This window comes from Bos javanicus, chromosome 19 (genome assembly GCF_032452875.1).
Source record: "Bos javanicus breed banteng chromosome 19, ARS-OSU_banteng_1.0, whole genome shotgun sequence".
Lineage (NCBI taxonomy): Eukaryota > Metazoa > Chordata > Mammalia > Artiodactyla > Bovidae > Bos > Bos javanicus.
The window spans coordinates 681,215-696,560 of NC_083886.1; the positions used below are offsets into that span (position 1 = coordinate 681,215).

A 15,346-nucleotide genomic window follows, 5' to 3' on the forward strand; every position below is an offset into this window, starting at 1 on the left:
AAATTGATCTATGGTAGGAAGAAAACAGCAAATTGTTTAGATGCTGTGCCTCACAGTTCCCTGAAATGGTCTCCTCCTTGTCCAGTCAAAAAGGAAACCTAATGAAACTCAAGTAGATCCACCCCCCCTCCTTATTTTTTCGATCTCCTTTTGAATATTCATTGTGCTTTTGAAATATTCTCCTTCACCACTTCATTTAGGAACATTATTATTCATTGATCCTGTTTCCTTTTCTATAAGAATATATGCATATTATAAAATTCACCCTTTTAATATATACAGTTACTTGGAATTTAGAATATTTTCAAGGTGGTTCATCCATCACCACTATCTAAATCCAGAACATTTTGATAGCTCCAGTAAGAAACACACATATATCTATCACTCATCACTTTCCTTGCCCCTTCCTCATACTCATAGCAGCCACTAATTTTATGTGGCTTCCTATTCTGGACACCTCATAAAAACAGAATCTTGCAGTATATGTTCTTTGGGGTTTTTTTTGTTTATTTGTTTTCTCTATCAGTCTTCTTTCCTTAAGGAAAATGTTTCCAAGTTACATCTATATTGTTCCATGTGTCAGAATTTTTTTTCATCACATGGCACAGTAATATTTAATTGTACAGATATAAGGCAGATGACACCACCCTTATGGCAGAAAGTGAAAAAGAACTAAAGAGTCTCTTGATGAAAGTTAAAGAGGAGAGTGAAAAAGTTGGCTTAAAACTCAACATTCAGAAAACTAAGATCATGATATCTGGTCCCATCACTTCCTGGCAAATAGATGGGGAAACAGTGACAGACTTTATTTTTGTTGGGGGGGGGGTTCAAAAGTCACTGCAGATGGTGACTGCAGCCATGAAATTAAAAGACGCTTGCTCCTTGAAAGAAAAGTTATGACCAATCTAGCTGCTGCTAAGTCACTTCAGTCATGTCCAACTCTGTGTGACCCCATAGACGGCAGACAACCAGGATCCCCCGTGCCTGGGATTCTCCAGGCAAGAACACTGGAGTGGGTTGCCATTTCTTTCTCCAATGCATGAAAGTGAAAAGTGAAGGTGAAGTCGCTCAGTTGTGTCTGACCCTCAGTGACCCCATGGACTACAGCCTTCCAGGCTCCTCTGACCAATCTAGACAGCATATTAAAAAGCATATATACGAATGCATATATATGGAATTTAGAAAGACAACCTTTCTAAATTGTAAGGTTGTAATGACAACCCTGTATGCTAGACAGCAAAAGAGACATAGATGTATAGAACAGTCTTTTGGACTCTGGGAGAGGGAGCAGGGATGATTTGGGAGAATGGCATTAAAACATGTATAATATCATATAAGAAACGAATCACCAGTCCAGGTTCAATGCAGGATACAGGAAGCTTGGGGCTGATGCATTGGGATGACCCAGAGGGATGGTATGGGGAGGGAGGTGGGAGGGGGGTTCAGGATGGGGAACACGTGTACACCCATGGAAGATGCATGTTGATGTATGGCAAAACCAATACAATATTGTAAAGTAAAAATAAATAAATACATGTGTTCCCCATCCTGAACCCTCCTCCCTCCTCCCTCCCCACACCATCCCTCTGGGTCGTCCCAGTGCACCAGCCCCAAGCAAAAAAAAAAAAAAAAAACAACATTCAAAAAACTAAGATCATGGCATGCAGTCCCACCACTTTGTGGCAAATAGATGGGGAAACAATGGAAACAGTGAGAGACTTTAAAAAAAAAAAAAAACTTTTCAAGTGCATTCATCTGATTGTTTTCCAGAATATCTATGTTTTGTTATATAATAAATATTTTCAAACAAAATCATAAATAAATAAATAAATAAAAAGACAAAAAAATAAAAATAAAATGCAGAAACATTATTTTGCCAACAAAAGTCCATCTAGTCAAAGCTATGGTTTTCCAGTAGTCATGTATGGATGTGAGACTTGGACTATAAAGAAGGCTGAGCACTGAAGGATTGATGCTTTTGAACTGTGGTGTTGGAGAAGACTCTTGAGAGTCTCTTGGACTGCAAGAAGATACAACCAGTCCATCCTAAAGGAAATCAACTCTGAATATTCATTGGAAGGACTGATGCCGAAGCTGAAACTCCAATACTTTGGCCACCTGATGTGAACAGCTGACTCTTTTGAAAAGACCCTGATGCTGGGAAAGATTGAAGATGGATGGAGAAGGAGATGACAGAGGATGAGATGGTTGGATGGCATCACTGACTCAATGGTCATGATTTTAAGTAAGCTCCAGGAGTTGGTGATGGACAGGTGCTGCAGTTCATGGGGTCGCAAAGAGTCAGACACGACTGAGTGACTGAACCGACTGACTGAACTGAACACGTTTTATTGATCCATTCTTTAGATGAATGATCATTGTGTTGTTTTCTATTTGGGCTTTCCTGGTAGTCCAGTAGTGAAAAATCAGCCTGCCATGCAGGAGATATGGGTTCAATCCCTGGGTCAGGAAGATGTCCTGGAGAAGGAAATGGCAACACATTCCAGTATTTTTGTTTGGGAAATTCCATGAACAGAGGAGCCTGGAAGGTTAAAGTCCATGGGGTTGCAAAGAGTTGAACATGACAGCAACAAAACAACAGTAAAAACTCAATCTATTATGACTAATGATGCTATTAACAGTCTGGTCAGTGATATTTTTCAAGGCAGACTTCATCATCAAACATAAATTTATTCCCATCCTCCAACTGCATGTCATTCAGGGACATTTCACTGACTCTGTGACTCTCTTACATCTCCAAAATAATTCACTCATTTCTGAATTATGTTCATATAAAATGTTTCCATTGCAATTAAAAACTCATGAAAAAATATATTTTTTTTCCTTCTAAACTTTCTGGTACAAGGATTCAAAAATGTAGTGCTTTCTAAATATTTATTGTTTAGTATTTCTGGCTATTGAAGTGGATAATGATGTACAAAGGAAAGGAATATATATGCTTTAAGGATTTTTCTGCTGATATAGCTCATATGTGTAAAAAAATGACTTGCTTAAAATTTTTACATGGATGTCAATTTTTCTAAATCTGAACTTTAATTTTATTTCTTAAACTAATGTGTTTGCTACTATCAACATTATTTACAGGAAAAATTGAGAAATATCTGAAGCTTCAGTTTTATGTTCTCCCCAAATCATCCCTGATAGACAACAATGCAGTTCTCCACACTCTTTAAGCTTTCATCTATATTATCTTGGTATTTGGTGTGATTGTGCTACTTCCCAAGATCCTAGAACTAATCCTCCTTTTAAAGCAAATCAAATGATTGAAATGCCTGGCACTTTCCCTTCTATATATGTGCTGTTCAAACACTGTTTCATTCAGTTTTTTTTTTTTTTAAGTACATTTCAAGAAAAATAAAGAGACTGCACACATGTTACTGTGGAAACAGTAAAGAGGTTTCTCCAAGAGATAAAAATAGAACTATTATATGACCCAGAAATTCCACTTTTGATATGTATACAAAAACAAGAAAACAAACAATAGCAAAAATACTAAACACACACACACATACACCAGTGTTCATAGCATCATTATTCACAATTGCCAAGACGTGAAATCAACCTAAGTGTTGTGTCTGTAAACAAATGAGTAGATAAAGAGGATGTGGTATATATGTACAATAGAATAGTACTTAGCCATATAAAAGGAATTTTTGCCATTTCTATGACATGGGTAGACTTGGATGGTATTCTGCTAAGTGAAATAAAACAGACAGAGAAAAATACATACTGTGTGGTACTGCTTATATTTGGGATATAAAAAGTATCACAAATCAGTGAATAACATAAAAGAAGCAAACTCACAGATAAAGAAGACACACTGGTGGTTACCAGTGGGGAGGTAGTAAGGGACAAGATTGGGTGAGGGGAGAGGGAGGTGAAACTATTGGATCCAAAATAAACTTGAGGATGTATTTTACTTCATGGAGAATATAGCCATTATTTTGTAATAATTATAAATTGAAGTTAACTTTTTAAATTGTATAACATTTTTTTAAATGATTAAAATTCAAAAGGGAAGAGACTGTACATATTCTCACATATTTAATTGCAATAACAAAAGCTATTGATAAATAAATCTGGAATTAGAACTTACAAAGTTCTACAATAGGCAAATACTAGTTGGGGAAAATTTAAAAGTACTGTACACTATTTACACATTTTCTTCAAAGATACTTTGCCTGTTTATCCTCCCTTTTAATTTTTACCACACTTTTTTGTGTTTGACCAACAGAAGTTAACAGAAATATTATAAGTCAATTCTGAGTCTAGCCTGTAAGAAGACAGTGTATGAAAGTCATGAGATGCTATGTAGGAAGTCGAACTAACGTTCTGCATATAACTTGTGACAGGTTCTGAGATACCTGGAGGGGGAAGGGGAGAATCAAGTCCCTCCTTTAGACATTCTCATCCTGTGCCAGATGTGACTGACCTTATAGAACTTCTTTCCACTAAGAACTTCATGTGACCTCAGTCAACACAAGAAGGAAGGAAATAATGAGCCAGTGATTATTGTTTTAAGTTATGAAATGCTATTTATGTATCAAGAAATAACTAGAATGGTGTGTATAAATATAATCAGAAAAAAACTGTATTAGGAGTGGTTATTTTTACTGTACCATCTGGGTCTCCTGAATTTCAAGCAGATTCTTTACCATCTGAGCCACCAAGAAAGCCCATATATAACAAGAAAATGAAGAAAAGATTTGAAAGCCATATATTTATATGTATGACAGTACTTGTTTCCAAAATACATAAAGAGTTCTCATTCATTATAATAAAGTAAAAAGCTTTGTACCAACTGGCAAGGGAATTGAACAGACACTCTCAGCAAGAAAATGTATAAGCAGCAAGTTGATGTGCAAAAATTTTCTCAGCATCCTTACTTATTAAGAAAATGAAAAGAAGGTGACAATATCTTTTAAATAAGATAAAATTAAAAATGCTATTCATACCTAATTTCCTACTTCATTTGAATCCTAATTCAGGATTTCACAGGGGTGCACATTTTCTTATTTATTTAGTTTGCTTTTCTATTTGTTTATTTTTGTTTGTTTCTTGTTTGATTCTAATTTATTATTTTTTTTCAAAACCAGGCAACAGATCAAGCTATTAATAAAATTCATGTAGCTAGCACATTTTTAACTTTGGGGAAATGATTCTAGGTTCAATTTTTGATGCTTTTTTATACATCACCATCATTCTTGGCATGATTAACACAACCTCATGTCTGTGTGGGCTAAGTTGCTTCAGCTGTATCCAACTCTGCAACCCTATGGCCATAGCCTGCTGGACTCCTCTGTCCATGGGATTCTCTAGGCAAGAACAGTGCAGTGGGTTTCCATTTCCTACTCCAGGAGATCCTGCCAATTAACCTCACAGCTAATTGCTAATAATATTCTACCAGTTAAAGTCAAGAACCTGACACAAGGATGCATTGGTGTTACAAAGGAATTTCTCAATCATTATTTAAGTATCTGATACAGACTAGGAGCAGGTAGCATTGTCATTGGTCATCACTTTCTAAATTAATTCTTCTAAAGTTTTTTTTTTTTTTTTTTTTTACTTCAAAAACTCTTCGGGTTAAATTTTATTCAAATGAAGCCCACTTTTAGCTTTTTAACACTTCTGCTTCTCAAGACCCTATAGACAAACTTCCCTTAAACCTACACCCACCCAGCAATGTAAACTGGAGTTTGGGAAACCACAATATTATTATCAGTTGGATAATGTAAAATATCTCCCAATAGGATTTCTGTTTTACTTAAAAATGTAGTTCTTAATTGAAAGATGCTTTAAAGAGAAAATGTGTTCCTCAGTAACAAGAAATGAAAAAATCTGTAGGAAGAAACACTGGAGGAGGGCATGGCAACCCAAGCCACTATTCTTGTTTGGAGGGAGACTCCCATGGACAGATAAGCATGGGGGGCCACAGTCTATGAGATCACACAAAGTCAAACACAACCGAGAAACTAAGTACAAGTGGCACCAGTGGCATATGTTGCATTATATTGTATAAATATTGCATATTTTGTGTGTTGTATTACACATAGACATACACACACATTGGGTAAATGCCATACTCTTTGTTTTTTTGTGTTACAGAGATATGATTATCAGTGAAAAAACGTCACTTGGCATTTTTAGTTTATCATATTTTACCAAATATTCCCTATTGTTTCTCAGATGCAGAGAGCTTTGATGAAAAGTTATGGAATGCTCAGTACTTTGACAAAGAATGCTCACAAATCAGGTGATATTAAATAATGATTTAAATACATGGCTGTTTGCAAACCCAAAGGGCAAAAAGAAAGAGTGGGCAGTTTTTTTGTTTTTTGTTTTTCACTCAACCAGGGCTGAGAATGGGGAGAAGAGTAGGAGATTATCTTGGAGGAAGTGACAGAATGGTTAATATTTGAAAATGAAAGTAAAATGATGTAATTTACCAGTGCCCTTTCCATTGCTCTTTGTCTCTTCACCTTCCAGACTTATTTTCCTCTTTTTTTTTTTTTTTAAATCTTAGTGAAATTTTATTTATTTGTTCTTTCACTTATGAATAATGTCTAACAGTACTAGGAACCCAAGGCTACAAAAATGAAAGGCAATTCTTCCTTCAAAAAGTTTTCAGTCAAGGGGAAGACTGACTGATAAATAATTAAATACAATACTGTAATAATGAAAATAGCAATATAAAAGACACAATAGGAACATAAAAGTTGCTTCCAGTCCTCTCGAGGGGAGGGCGTTTCTTCATTTTTTTTTTAAATTTAAATTTATTTATTTTATTTAGAGGCTAATTACTCTACAATATTGTATTGGTTTTGCCATACATCAACATGAATCCGCCACGGGTGTAAATGTGTTCCCAATCCTGAACCCCGCCTCCCATCTCCCTCCCCATACCATCGCTCTGGGCCATCCCAGTGCACCAGCCTCAGGCATCCTGTATCCTGCATCGAACCTGGACTGGTGATTCGTTTCTTGTATGATATTATACATGTTTCAATGCCATTCTCCCAAATCATCCCACCCTTTCCCTCTCCCACAGTCCAAAAGACTGTTCTATACATCTGTGTCTTTTTTGCTGTCTTGCATACAGGGTTATCATTACCATCTTTATAAATTCCATATATATGCATTAGTATACTGTATTGGTGTTTTTCTTTCTAGCTTACTTCACTCTGTATAATCGGCTCCAGTTTCATCCACCTCATTAGAACTGATTCAAATGTATTCTTTTTAATGGCTGAGTAATATTCCATTGTGTATATGTACCACAGCTTTCTTATCCATTCATCTGCTGATGGACATCTAGGTTGCTTCCATGTCCTGGCTATTATAAACAGTGCTGCAATGAACATTGGGGTAGACATGTCTCTTTCAATTCTGGTTTCCTCAGTGTGTATGCTCAGCAGTGGGATTGCTGGGTCATATGGCAGTTCTATTTCTAGTTTTTTAAGGAATCTCCTCTTTCTTTCCACCTTTAATTAGATAAAATTGAAAAAGATTGTGTATAGGTATAAAGATGATAAGCTGATGTATGCATGCATTGTGAAAAGATTGGGCTTCCCTCTATTGTTAAAGAATCCTCCTGCAATGTTAGAGACCCTGGTTTGATTCCTGGATCGGAAAGGTCCTCTGGAGAAGGGATAGGATACCCACTCCAGCCTTCTTGGGCTTCCCTTGTGGCTCAGCTAGTAAAGAGTCCACCTGCAATGTGGGAGACCTGGGTTCAATCCCTGGATTGGGAAAATCCCCTGGAGAAGGGAAAGGCTACTCACTCCAGTATTCTGGCCTGGAGAATTCCATGGAGAAGTCCATGGGGTCGCAAAGAGTTGGATGTGACTGAGCTACTTTCACTTCACTTCATGATTACCAGAATAGGATTAATTAACATGTTTATCACATCACATGGTTACCATTTTTAGTTTTTTTATAATGAGAACAGATCTTACTGTATTGACAAATGTCAAGTTTACTTGACATACTATTGTTAAATAGAGTGACCTTCTGCATTGAAATCCAAGAACTTGTTCATTGAATATCAGAAAGTTTGTATAGTTTGACCCAACATCTCCTACTAACTCTACATTCAATATCCTGGAGACCATCAATCGATTTTGAGAAGGTTTGATCTTTTTAGGTTCAATATATGTGTGAGATCATAAACAGCTTATCTTTCTCTGACATTCCAATTCACATACTGTCCTCAGAATTTTTCCATGTTCTGGAAAACATAATTCTTTACTTATAAAATATATGGACTTGTCCACATGAATAACTGACTAAAATTGCAAAACCCACTGATTATTAACTCTAAATCTCTCAATTTGAAATATTTTTTAAATCTGAGATTAATATATCTATCCAGAGTTAATTAGTTAATTGATGCTTACTATGATGCTGAGAAATGCAAAAAAGCAAAATGGCCGTCTGGGGAGGCCTTAAAAAGAGCTGTGAAAAGAAGAAAAGTGAAAAGCAAAGGAGAAAAGGAAAGATATAAACATCTGAATGCAAAGTTCCAAAGAATAGCAAGAAGAGATAAGAAAGCCTTCTTCAGCAATCAATGCAAAGAAATAGAGGAAAACACCAGAATGGGAAAGACTAGAGAACTCTTCAAGAAAATCAAATATACCAAAGGGAACATTTCATGCAAAGATGGGCTCGATAAGGGACAGAAATGGTATGGACCTAACAGAAGCAGAAGATACTAAGAAAAGATGGCAAGAATACACAGAAGAACTGTACAAAAAAGATCTTCATGACCCAGATAATCACGATGGTGTGATCATTGACCTACAGCCAGACATCCTGGAATGTGAAGTCAAGTGGGCCTTAGAAAGCATCACTATGAACAAAGCTAGTGGAGGTGATGGAATTCCACTTGAGCTATTTCAAATCCTGAAAGATGATGCTGAGAAAGTGTTGCACTCAATATGCCAGCAAATTTGGAAAACTCAGCAGTGGCCACAGGACTGGAAAAGGGCAGTTTTCATTCCAATCCCAAAGAAAGACAGTGCCAAAGAATGCTCAAACTACCACACAATTGCACTCATCTCATACGCTAGTAAAGTAATGCTCAAAATTCTCCAAGCCAGGCTTCAGCAATATGTGAACCGTGAACTTCCTGATGTTCAAGCTGGTTTTAGAAAAGGCAGAGGAACAAGAGATCAAATTGTCAACATCTGCTGGATCATGGAAAAAGCAAGAGCGTCCCAGAAAAACATCTATTTCTGCTTTATTGACTATGCCAAAGCCTTTGACTGTGTGGATCACAATAAATTGTGGACAGTTCTGAAAGAGATGGGAATACCAGACCACCTGATCTGCCTCTTGAGAAATTTGTATTCAGGTCAGGAAGCAACAGTTAGAACTGGACATGGAACAACAGACTGGTTCCAAATAGGAAAAGGAGTATGTCAAGGCTGTATATTGTCACCCTGTTTATTTAACTTCTATGCAGAATACATCATGAGAAAAGCTGGACTGGAAGAAACACAAACTGGAATCAAGATTTTGGGGAGAAATATCAATAACCTCAGATATGCAGATGACACTACCATAATGGCAGAAAGTGAAGAGAAACTAAAAAGCCTCTTAATGAAAGTGAAAGTGGAGAGTGAAAAAGTTGGTTTAAGGCTCAACATTCAGAAAATGAAGATCATGGCATCTGGTCCCATCACTTCATGGGAAATAGATGGGGGAAACAATGGAAACAGTGTCAGATGTTATTTTGGGGGGCTCCAAAATCACTGCAGATGGTGACTGCAGCCATGAAATTAAAAGACACTCCTTGGAAGGAAAGTTTTGACCAACTTGGATAGCATATTCAAAAGCAGAGACATTACTTTGCCAACAAATGTTCATCTAGTCAAGGCTATGGTTTTTGCAGTGGTCATGTATGGATGTGAGAGTTGGACTGTGGAGAAGGCTGAGCCCTGAAGAATTGATGCTTTTGAACTGTGGTGTTGGAGAAGACTCTTGAGAGTCCCTTGGACTGCAAGAAGATACAACCTGTCCTTTCTGAAGGAGATCAGCCCTGGGATTTCTTTGGAAGGAATGATGCTAAAGCTGAAACTCCAGTAGTTTGGCCACCTCATGTGAAGAGTTGACTCATTGGAAAAGACTCTGATGCTCGGAGTAATTTGGGGTAGGAGGAGAAGGGGACGACAGAGGATGAGATGGCTGGATGGCATTACTGACTCGATGGACGTGAGTCTGTGTGAACTCTGGGAGTTGGTGATGGACAGGGAGGCCTGGAGTGCTGCGATTCATGGGGTCGCAAAGAGTTGGACACGACTGAGCGACTGAACTGAACTGAACTGATGATGCTGAGCCTGAAACTCCAATAGTTTGGCCACCTCATGTGAAGAGTTGACTCATTGGAAAAGACCTTGATGCTGGGAGGGATTGTGGGCAGGAGGAGAAGGGGACGACAGAGGATGAGATGGCTGGATGTCATCACTGACTTGATGCACATGAAAGTGGGTGAACTCAGGGAGTTTGTGATGGACAGGGAGGCCTGGCATGCTGCGATTCGTGGGGTCAAAAGAGTCGGACACTAATGAGTGACTGAACTGAACTGAACTGATTAGCTCTTAGCTTGGGGCTTCTCAGGTGTCTCAGTGGTAAAGTATTCTGGCCAATGCAGGTTGTTCAGTCCCTCAGTCATGTTCAAATCTTTGCAACCCTATGGGCTGTAGCCCACCAAGCAAGTATATTGGAATGGGTTGCCATTTCCTTATATGGGAGCCAATACAGGATATGCAGAAAATGCAGTTTTGATCCCTTGGACAGGAAGATATCCTGGAAGAGGAAATGGCAACCCACTCCAGTTTTCTTGGCTGGAAAATCACACTGACAGAAGAGCCTGAAGGGTCTGTCTGTTACCAAAGAGTCTTGGGATTCCAGCTGTTTGCTGCTCAAAACAGAATAAACAGGTTATGCTGGTGGAAAGGAAAATTTGCTTTATTTCAGACGCCAGCGACTGGGGTGTGGTGTTGGGCATAGAGTGTGCTGGACATCAGTTCAAAGGCAGACTTCCCCTCCATGGACAACCAGTGGGCCAAGAGTTTCATAGACAGAAAGAGAGAGCAACACATAGAAATAGCACAGTCAGTTATGACAGTCATCTTCAAATTGGTCAGCGGTGGCCTGACCAACATCACCTTGGTTGTTTTTAGGTACAATTAATCTTCAGTTCCAGGGTCAGTTGTTGCCAATTCTTTGTGGTCAATTCTTGGAATTATGGCAGCTCATGTCTGGGGTACTGTCGGTCATCATGTTGTTACCTTCTCTGCCTGGGGATTTAGTGTCTTTAAGACAGCTCACAGTATATGGCTCAGAATATTATCTATGGCCATTAAGAAAGAACTAAGATCCTTGACTATGCCTAATAATTACATTATTATTTCTTCTCCTTTGATTATTTTCCTTTGTTTCCACATTTCTCACATCTCTGATTAAACTTAGTCTTGACTAAAGTTTTCCACAGGAAAAAGAAAAAAAAGGCAGGCAGAGAACATGGGGAGAGGGGAGGACAAGGACCACAGGGTCCTGCTCCTTCTTACATGGTGTTGCAAAGAGCCAGACACGGCTTATCAACTGAGCACCCACATTGCTTTAGCTTATATTAATTAGTCTAGAAAGTACAATATGAACAATATAATGTAAAAGACCTAAATGCTTAAATATATCTCAACAAACAAACAGAAAATCTAGTGTAATATTAAAAAAAATTTTTTTGAGTGAAAGAATGAACCATAAAATTTAGAAAATAAAAATAAATAAATAAATGAACTCTGGAAAGATTTTGGCAAAGAGGAGATATCATATATATTATAATTTTTGACACATAATGAAGCAGGCAATGTCTTGGACTATAATATTTTGGAAGATTGGACTTTATAACATACATTCATTTACTAACAAGTACTTGAGGCAAACTTGTTTTTCTTCAGTCATGAATAAAATTTTGAAAAAGCAACAAATCTATGTATCTAGTGTCTTTTTCTGTGTATGTATAATATACATATTTTAAAACCACCTTTAATTTTTCAGTTTTTTTCAGGGACTGTTCCACATCTCTATTTTCTAGGCTATTTATCAGAGGGTTTAACATAGAAATCACAAGAGATTAATTGTGTAAAAAAAATGAGGTCATCTTGTCTTTATCCAGAGAATAGGATGGACTTGGACTGGAATACATGAAAAGTACAGTTTCCTGGAAAATTGCCACAGGAGTTAGGTGGGAGATACAGGTGTAGAAAGCTTTGAACCTTCCCTCAACAGAATGGATCTTCAAAATTGCTAGGATGATGTAACAGTAAGAGACAAGTACTCTTGAAACAGTAAACATCTCAGTGTAGCTAAAATTGGTTAATGTCACTAATTCATTGATCTGTATGCCAGAGCAGGAAAGGAGGAAAAGTGGAGGTGAGTCACAGAAGGAATGGTTAATCACATTTGACCCACAGAAACATAAGCAGGATGTTAATGCTATGTGCATTAGAGCATCTGCCATTCCCACTAGGTAAACCCCAGCTATGAGCAGAAAGCACACCCTGATGGACATGCTGACCACATAGAACAAGGGGCCGCTGATGGCCTTGTACTGATCATAGTCAACACTGCCAGCATGAGACACTCAGAATCATCAAGGATACAGAAGACCAACAATTGCACCACAACAGCCAGAGAGAGAAGAGACTTAAATTTTTCTTGGCAAATAGGTCCATGATCATCTTGGGGTGAATTGCTGTGGAATATTGCTGAAATATATAGGCTTATCTACATTGTGTTTGCATGGGTTTATATGTTTGTCATGTGTTTGCATGTGTATGTATCTTGGTTAATATGTAAAAATTGGAATGTGAGTGATGTGTATATTTTTTGGACCTAAAAAATATGACATATTGTTCACATGAAGTTCAGTTTATTCACAGGTTGTTATTTATAAGATGAAACGACAACTACTTTTGAAATAAAACAGGAAGAACCCTTAAACTACTATTTATCCTTGGTAACTGTTGTTTTGTGGAGAAGGCAATGGCACCCCACTCCAATACTCTTGTCTGGAAAATCTCATGGACAGAGGAGCCTGGTAGGCTGCAGTCCATGGGGTCGTGAAGAGTTGGACATGACTGAGCAACTTCCCTTTTACTTTTCACTTTCATGCATTGGAGAAGGAAATGGCAACTGACTCCAGTGTTCTTGCCTGGAGAATCCCAGGGACAGGGGAGCCTGGTGGGCTGCCATCTATTGGGTCGCACAGAGTTGGACACGACTGAAGTGACTTAGCAGCAGCAGCAGCAGCTGTTGTTTTGAGACCCCCCTGGACTGTACCCACCAGGCTCCTCTGTCCATGGGATGCTATATGGTATGATACCATCTGACCATAGTCAAAATGAAGAATAACAGAATTCATCCCAGTTATTTAAACCTTGCCATTTTGAGACAGTGGTTATATAGCAAAAGAAAACTGAAGCAGTATGAATAGAATATAAGCAAAGGGGATAATGTTTCATTGATTATTAATTATTCCTGTTACATAATTTTATGAAATCATTTTAAGGCTATGATTTTCCTGTGGTCATGTATGGATGTGAGAGTTGGACTGTGAAGAAGGCTGAGCACTGAAGAATTGGTGCTTTTGAACTGTGGTGTTGGAGAAGACTCTTGAGAGTCCCTTGGACTGCAAGGAGATCCAACCAGTCCTTTCTGAAGGAGATCAGCCCTGGGATTTCTTTGGAAGTAATGATGCTAAAGCTAAAACTCCAGTACTTTGGCCACCTGATGTGAAGAGTTGACTCATTGGAAAACACTCTGATGCTGGGAGGGATTGGGGGCAAGAGGAGAAGGGGACGACAGAGGATGAGATGGCTGGATGGCATCACTGACTCGATGGACATGAGTTTGAGTGAACTCCAGGAGTTGGTGATGGACAGGGAGGCCTGGCATGCTGCGATTCATGGGGTCGCAAAGAGTCGGACACGACTGAGTGACTGATCTGATCATTATGTAACATAGATAGATGTTAGATTTATACATTAACTGAAGAAAATATTTGCAAAACAGATATGTAACAAGAAGTTTGTAGCCAGAATATACAAAAATACTTATAAATAATAAAAAGACAACCCAATTAAAATGAGGACATGATTTGAACGAATACCTCACCAAATAGATATACAAATGACAATTAAATAATTGTATAATAAAAAAATAATGATGAAAATCCAATATTTTGGCCACCTGATTCAAAGACCTGACTCATTGGAAAAGACCCTGATGCTGGGAAATATTGAAGGTTGGAGGAGAAGGGGACTATAGAGGATGGGATAGTTGGATGTCATCACCGACTCAATGGCCATGAGTTTGAGTAAACTCTGGGAGTTGGTAATAGACAGGGAGGCCTGGCATGCTGCAGCCCTTGGGGTCTCAAAGAGTCGGACATGACAGAGCGACTGAACTGAAATGAACTGAATGATGAAAATAATAATAAACAGCAAAAACATCAATTATGGAAATACATTTTGCAATTATATATGTCCTTTATGTTCAGGTTTCAAGTGCATGTTCTCTGTGGTGCTTTGCAATGTCATGTCAGTTGACCAGACTTTGAAGACGCAGATTATACACTCAGTAGCTAATTGTGTTTCTGAGATAACAGAGAAGGATGTTCCACATTTTCAGTAACACTTCCATGCATAAAAATAAAAGATAGGTAGGAAAACAAATGATTTTCTAGTAATTAACCTTTAGTCTGCAAGCTGCTACTTAGAAAAAGTTTTCAAATTAATTTGGATTAACTTGGGTATAGAAGGCTCTTGACTTGTTATTGGGCAGCACTTTAAAAAAAGGTATTTGATTTTGTATTATTCCTTTCTTTGCATCCCTTCATCACACCATCTCGTTGCACTATATGTATTTTAATTGATTAAATAAATATATGTATTTAAGATCTTTCAAGTGTTTAACATGGTTCAGGCATGATTCTCAGCCTTTAGTCAAACATGTAACAGTCATTGATGTAGGTACTATACTCTTCTCACTTTACAGGTGAGACAATTGAGACAGAAAAATTAAGTAATTGATCAAAGTGAAATTGACTAGTTGGGTACAAGATATAGTACAGAAACCAAAGGAATCTGACTTCCTCACTAATCCAGTAATTTTGTAATTGTAATCTTGTTAATGAGATATTCTACACATGAAAACACACACAGACACAATATCTGAGGTTCTTACTATATCTTTTAAGACAACCTATTACAATCTGTTCTAGCATTAACTCCCAGCTCCTAATGGTTGGAAGTGACAGACT

The 15,346-nt window shown here is 37.8% G+C and overlaps 1 pseudogene; it reads right to left on the reverse strand.

Moving 5' to 3' along the window:
- Positions 1–10,873: 10,873 nt before the first annotated feature.
- On the reverse strand, positions 10,874–13,447 carry LOC133233027 (olfactory receptor 5W2-like; annotated as a pseudogene).
- Between the last annotated feature and the right edge of the window lie 1,899 nt (positions 13,448–15,346).